The sequence below is a fragment of the Saccopteryx leptura genome, chromosome 5 (assembly GCF_036850995.1).
Source record: "Saccopteryx leptura isolate mSacLep1 chromosome 5, mSacLep1_pri_phased_curated, whole genome shotgun sequence".
In the NCBI taxonomy this organism is placed as follows: domain Eukaryota; kingdom Metazoa; phylum Chordata; class Mammalia; order Chiroptera; family Emballonuridae; genus Saccopteryx; species Saccopteryx leptura.
The window spans coordinates 42,452,692-42,459,676 of record NC_089507.1 but is presented as its reverse complement, the minus strand read 5'-3'; the positions used below and the strand labels follow the sequence as shown (position 1 = coordinate 42,459,676).

The 6,985-nt window shown below is 45.7% G+C and overlaps 1 pseudogene; it reads left to right on the top strand.

The window, feature by feature from the left end:
* Nucleotides 1-4,276: 4,276 nt before the first annotated feature.
* Nucleotides 4,277-5,623, top strand: LOC136406467 (keratin, type II cuticular Hb1-like; annotated as a pseudogene).
* The last annotated feature ends 1,362 nt before the right edge of the window (nucleotides 5,624-6,985 follow it).

Below are 6,985 nucleotides of genomic sequence, written 5' to 3'. Positions count from 1 at the left end.
CACGCTGAACTGGGATGAATGGTTTACGTCTGTTGACTCATCCAAAGCGAGAGAAAAGAATGGTGCTGCATTTATATCCTTCACTTGTGTTGCTTCAATTGGATTTGCCATTATGATGGTATGATCGTGAACAGTTCTTAAACATGTCTTTTATTCATTTGATTATCTTGTCTTTATCCGAAAAATCATCAAAAAGTTCATTGGCAACATCAAGCATGAATGTTTTGGCATACTCCCCATCTGTGAATGGCTTTCTGTTTCTCACAATTGCTAAAGCACCAGCAAAGCTAGCCAAATTCCAGTCACCTTGTTGGGTCCAAACACAGAGTTGTGGGTGACTCGCTTGCACTCTGCACAGTAGCTTTTGACATGCTTTCTTCCTGCTGTCCCCCACTGGATATTTTGATGCAAATGTAGTATGGCATGTGTCAAAGTACCACTTTATATTTGACCGTTTCGTCGATGCAATTTTATCATTGTATATTAGACACACTGCAGAACCTGCTCTCTCCACAAAGGTGAATTCCTCTGTCTATTTCTGCTGAAAAGTACGATACTCCTCATCTTTTTTTCTTTTATCCATCTTCTTTATCAAAAGGGTTTCTGCAGTTAGCTAGTTGACTACTTGATTAAAAGGAGGGAAGTTTACTTCCTGACCTCACAACGACCCGTGTACATTATGCATTATCAATAAAAATTTGGTGTTGGCTCTGGCCGGTTAGCTCAGTGGTGGAGCATCAGCCTGGCATGCAGGAGTCCTGGGTTCGATTCCCAGCCAGGGCACACAGGAGAAGCGCCCATCTGCTTCTCCACCCCTCCCCCTCTCCTTCCTCTTTGTCTCTCTCTTCCCGTCCCGCAGCCAAGGCTCCATTGGAGCAAAGTTGGCCCCGGGCGCTGAGGATGGCTCCATGGCCTCTGCCTCAGGCACTAGAATGGCTCTGGTTGCAACAGAGCAATGCCCCAGATGAGCAGAGCATCACCCCTGGTGGGCATGCCAGGTGGATCCCGGTCGGGTGCATGCAGGAGTCTGTCTGACTGCCTCCCCATTTCCAACTTCAGAAAAATACAAAAAAAAAATATTTGGTGTTATCCTGGAAATGACTGTGATTGGCTCCAGCCACCTGTAACCATGAACATGAGCAATAAAAAATAAACGGATTGTAATGCATGAGAATGTTTTATATTTTTAACGTTATTTTTTTAAATTAAAAATTTGACTGTGAGCCAGATGCAGCCATCAAAAGAGCCACATCTGGTTTGCGAGCCATAGTTTCCCAACCCCTGGTATAGACAGAAGTTGTTTCCCCATGGTCAAATAACTTGCAAGTAAGAGTCTGAACCTAGATTTTCTACATCCAAATTCATTGGCCTTTCTGTTCTATCACCATCACCTATGGTTAAACATTCAAAAAAAGCTATAAATTCACAGTTCATATGCTGGGTTTGGGAAATTCAGACAAGATTTATGTTAGTACTTGTCTCTACCAGCTGTCTTTAAATCACAAAGCTAAACACAGGCAACAGTTTGCTTGGATTTTCCATTTTGGTTACTTAAAACATATTGCAAGAAATTTTTGCACCTTGGTTTAAAGCGGTTGAGTTGGTGGCAAAGACTAACTGTTCTCTGCAAAGAATCTAAACAAGTACTAGGCATTTCTTTAGTTTTCAATCTGCTGTGATAATACATGTTTAAAATATAGATAAAGCAACAGCAAAACGAGAAATATGGTAGAATGCAAAGTTAGTTATAAGGAGAACTACTTTGCTACCACCAAAGGAAGCAGATGGAGGATTACACAACTTGGAAAGATTAAAGCCAGCCAGAGGGCATAGCAGAGCCAACCTGATAACTGCCAGTGAAGAACACAGAAGTTCTACTACTGTAACAGAAAGACAGAAGAAACAGGCCATGGGTGAAGAAATACTGTCTGAAGTTTTAGAACACAAAGGCAGAGAGAAATACTGAGAATACATTAGTGGAATAGCCACCAAATAATACCTGTGTTAAATTTCTGAAGTTCTCTGCTTCCTGGAACTCAGTGAACGATGTTTCAAATGCCCCACTCTATCCCCTTATAAAATATTTATAGTAAGTGTAGATGTCAGTATATCTACATGACCTTGATGATCTGGATATTCCTTATCCCTATTTCCCAAATGAACAACTGCCAAATAATTACAGTAATTCTTCACTATACTTTGGCCATAGCATATATCTGCCATTCAAACTGCTTAAGGTTACTGCAAGGACAAAAATGTCAAATATTTGTGGGTGGATTAACAAAATTATCATGTATTAAACACAGCTTTCTAATCTGTAGTTTTGCCAATGATTGATGTGTCCAAAAAACCTAAAAAAAATCACAGTCACATGAGTGTGAAGAACTGAAGATGACAAATCATTATCACCGTCGTCATCACCATGCAAAGCAATTTCAAATGACGAACAAAAATTCTGTCTCTTTCTCACATAGCATAGAACAATTTTTTTTCATCTAAAATTATCAGATGATAACTGATTCTTCCTTCTGCACAGAATATTACACAAATAGCCATCTATTCTTTTCCATCTAACTTGGGTAATGTTTAGAATATTTGGGATGATTTCTTTTTCTTTTTTTTTTTTTTTTTAACTCCACTGATTAAAGAAACAAATTTTCTACTTGTCTAGACAGCACAAAGAACCAGAGCAAAGTATCCCTGATGGATTATCATACTGTCTATTCTACTATTGTGATATAAGTTTTAGTTTAAAGTAATACTGAGGTTTTAGTCCTTTTGCTAATTATAGTGTTAATTACCACACAGCAAAATTTGTCAACTAATATGTTTTCAAATTTGAACTTTGTTCAGAATTGATATATTGAATTCTGTTTTACTCTAAAAAGTTTAATAGTTTCTCCTCTAAAATTCAACTCACTTAAAACAGGAATTTAATATTTCTTTTATATGTATCTTTTTGGCTGCTTATAACAACTTTCCCTCTTATTTTACAGGAGGTGAGATAATCAAATTTGTCCAATTAGTTTGTTTCCATACACATAAATATATATGTCATATATACTCAAAAAAATATCTCCTTGCATCATGACTTAAATTGAGGAATCAAACCTTTTGCTTCTTAGGACTAACATTTTTTAATTATTGTTATTTTTTAGTGAGGAGGGAGAGACAGACAGAAAGAGATAGAAAGGGAGAGAGATGAGAAGCATCAGCTCTTTGTTGCAGCACCTTAATTGTTCATTGATTGCTTTCTCATATATATCTTGACTAGGGGGCTCCAGCCAAGCCGGTGACCCCTTGCTCAAGCAAGTGACCTTGGGCTCAACACAGCGACCATGGGGTCATGTCTATCATCCCACACTCAAGCCAGAGACCCCATGCTCAAGTTGGTGAGCCCACACTCAAGGAGGCCACCTTGGGTTTTTAAACCTGGGTCCTCAGCATCCTAGGAGAATGCTCTGTCTACTGCACCACCGCCTGGTCATGCAGGACTAACATTTTTTACACCTAAGACATTTTCCTAAAATTTATTCTCTTATATATCTTAAAATTTCTCTTTTTCTCTTACATATTTTTTTTTTAGTTTATAAACATAAGCAAAACATTTTTATTTCAAATTTCTCAACTTTAAGAACTCATCAAGGGCCTTAAATGCTTTCCGGTCCATTATCTCATTAGGTCCTCCCAACAACTCTCAGATGGGTTATTGATATTCTTATTTTGCACATGAGGAAACTGGGTTCAGAAAGGTTATTCACCTTCCAAGGTCAGGACAAGAAAATGCAGGACTGACTTCAGAGACCTCTGTCCTTCAACAAATACAAACACACTGGTCCCCCACACCATATGGAGATACACAGATAACTAAGACCAAGGACTCTCAACCTCAAGAGTGGTTTCACAGAGCTGGGGCCCAAGGAGGGCCGGTGAGTCCAGCTGCCGAGCCAGAGGATGGAGCCACAGATCCAGCACTACCCAGGCCGAATTCAGCAGAGGGGCGTAGTGGGCTCGCCCAGTGACGGTGGCGCAGAACGGGCAGGGCTGACCAGGCACTTTCCAGACCCATGAAGCGCGGGCGCGGGGCGAATGCTGTTTTATGGAGGCAGCCGGGCGGCAGGCTCACTTTGATTACCGGCGGGGCAGGGCTCGAGGGCCGACCTCCAAGCTCTAAATGCGCTGGCTGAGCGCTCCCTCCCTCGGCCAGCAGGCCACGATATATGGCGCCACGCGGACTTTGAGGATCAGAGCCCGCCATTGCAACTGCCGCCGCACCATGTCCTGCCTGTCCACCAGCCTCGGGACCTTTGGCAGCCAGAGCACGTGCAGGGGCTTCCGCTCCGGCTCCTGCGGCCACAGCTTCGGGTACCGCTTCTGCGGCCTGGGCGGACCCAGCCCGCCCTGCATCACCACCCTGTCGGTCAACCAGAGCCTCCTCACACCCCTCAACCTGGAGATCGACCCCAACGCGCAATGCCTGAAGCATGAGGAGAAGGGGCAGATCAGATGTCTCAACAGCAGGTTCGCTGCCCTCATGGACAGGGTGCGCTTCCTGGAGCAGCAGAACAAGCTGCTGGAGACCACGTGGCAGTTCTACCAGAACCGCAAGTGCTGTGAGAGCACCCTGGAGCCGCTGCTCAGGGTTACACGGAGATGCCGAGGCGGGAGGCCGAGTGTGCGGAGGCCGAGAGCGGGAGGCTGGCCTCAGAGCTCAGCCACGTGCAAGGAGGTGCTGGAGGGTTACAGGAAGTATGAAGAGGAGGTGGCACTAAGGGCCGCTGCTGAGAACGAATTTGTAGCCCTAAAGAAGGATGCGGACTGTGCCTACCTGCGCAAATCAGCCCTGCAGGCCAACGCAGAGGCCCTGACCCAGGAGACTGACTTCCTGCGGCGACTATATGAGGAGGAGATCCGCGTCCTCCACACCCACATCTCAGACACCTCGGCCATCGTCAACATGGACAACAGCCGAGACCTGAACACGGACTGCGTCATTGCCGAGATCAAGGCTCAGTGTGACGACATCGCCAGCTGCAGCCGGGCCGAGGCCGAGTCCTGGTACCGCAGCGAGTGCGAGGAGATGATGGCCACAGCGATCAGTCACAGGGAGACCCTGCGCCGCACCAAGGAGGAGGTCAATGAGCTGAACTGCCCGGGACAGAGGCTGACCGCTGAGGTCGAGAAGGCCAAGTGCCAGAACCGCAAGCTGGAGACGGCAGTGCCCCAGGCTGAGCAGCAGGGCGAGATGGCCGTCAGCGATGCGCGCTGCAAGCCAGCTGAGCTGGAGGCCGCCCTGCAGAAGGCCAAGCAGGACATGGCCTGCCTGCTCAGGGAGTACCAGGAGGTGATGAACCCCAAGCTGGGCCTGGACATCGAGATCGCCCCCTACAGCCTCCTGCTGGAGGGCGAGGAGCACGGGTTGTACGAAGGCATTGGTGGCTGTATATGTCTGTGTCAGCAGCTCTCGGAGAGGCCTTGTCTGTGGGGAGCTCTGTGTGTTGGGCTCCCAGGCAGTGCCGGCAGCGCCTGCGGCGCCGCTTGCAGCGGGAACCTGGTGGTGACCACCGGAATGTGCATGCCCTGTGGACAGAGCTGCAGCAGCCACCTAGTGCGGTTTGCCTAGTGTCTCCTGCATAGTATGTACACCGCTCCGCAAGCGAACCAGCCCCAACTCCAGCAGCCGGCTGGTGCTCCGAATGTGCCTGGGCTAGAGGTAGAAAGGTTCGGGAACCAACTGGCCTGCCCTGCCCACACTGCTGCCTTAAATTCTTGCAACAAGTGCCCCCGGACCCCCAGCTGCTTGACTCTTTTTTTTTTTTTCCCATGGAGGTGACACTCTCAGTGCTGGCATGTCTTGGTAGCTCTCCCTCATCTCCAAAAGTCAGAATGACTGGTTTCCTCGAAACTTGGGCAAAGGCCCGTCCTGACTGGGCTGATCAGTGGACTCGGACTCCTATGGTTTCTAAAGGACCGGCTGGCCCTAGTGCTGCTGGTTCCATGCATACCGCTATCTAAACCCGTCCACAATGACTGGGTACAGTCTCTCCCAGGGTACAGCTTTCTTCAGCTGCCTGGGCTCCTTCTCCCTTTCCTTTGTGCTTGGTCTCCACATTTCCAATAAAGCTCAGGGGTCATATATAATATAATGGAAAAAAAAACTCATCTCAATGTATATCAAAATAAATTATAACCTACAATTATGAAAATGATGTAAATCATGGGTAGTCAACCTTTTTATACCTACCGCCCACTTTTGTATCTCTGTTAGTAGTAAAATTTTCTAACTATTCACCAGTTCCACAGTAATGGTGATTTATAAAGTAGGGAAGTAACTTTACTTTATAAAATTTATAAAGCAGAGTTACAGCAAGTTAAAGCATATAATAATAATTACTTACCAAGTACTTTATGTCAGATTTTTGCTAAGTTTTGGAGAATAAATCTTTATAAAACAACTTACTATAGTTAAATCTCTCTTTTTATTTATACTTTGGTTGTTCCACTACCACCCACCATGAAAGCTGGAATGCCCACTAGTGGGAAGTAGGGACCAGGTTGACTACCACTGATGCAAAGGATAGTAATTTTTAAGTGAGAGGAGAGAATATAGACTGACTCCTGCATGTGCCCTGGTCAGGATTCACCTGGCAACCCCCTGTCTGGGGCCAATGCTCAAATCAACTGAGCTATCCTCAGTGTGTGAGAGGACATACAAACCAATTGAGCCACTGACTGCAGGAGGGGAAGAGAGTGAGAAGGGGGGGAGGGAGAAGAGATGCAGATGATTACTTCTCAAGTGTCCCCTGACCAGGGATGGAACCCCAGACATCCACACACCAGGTTGATGCTTTATCCACTGAGCCAACCAGCCAGGGTCAAGGATAATAATTGATTGCCAAGGAATAATACATAGTAAAATGTATGCATTTAATCTAAAATACAAAGAACATTACAAAAAATTATTGAAACCAAGGAAAACAAAAAT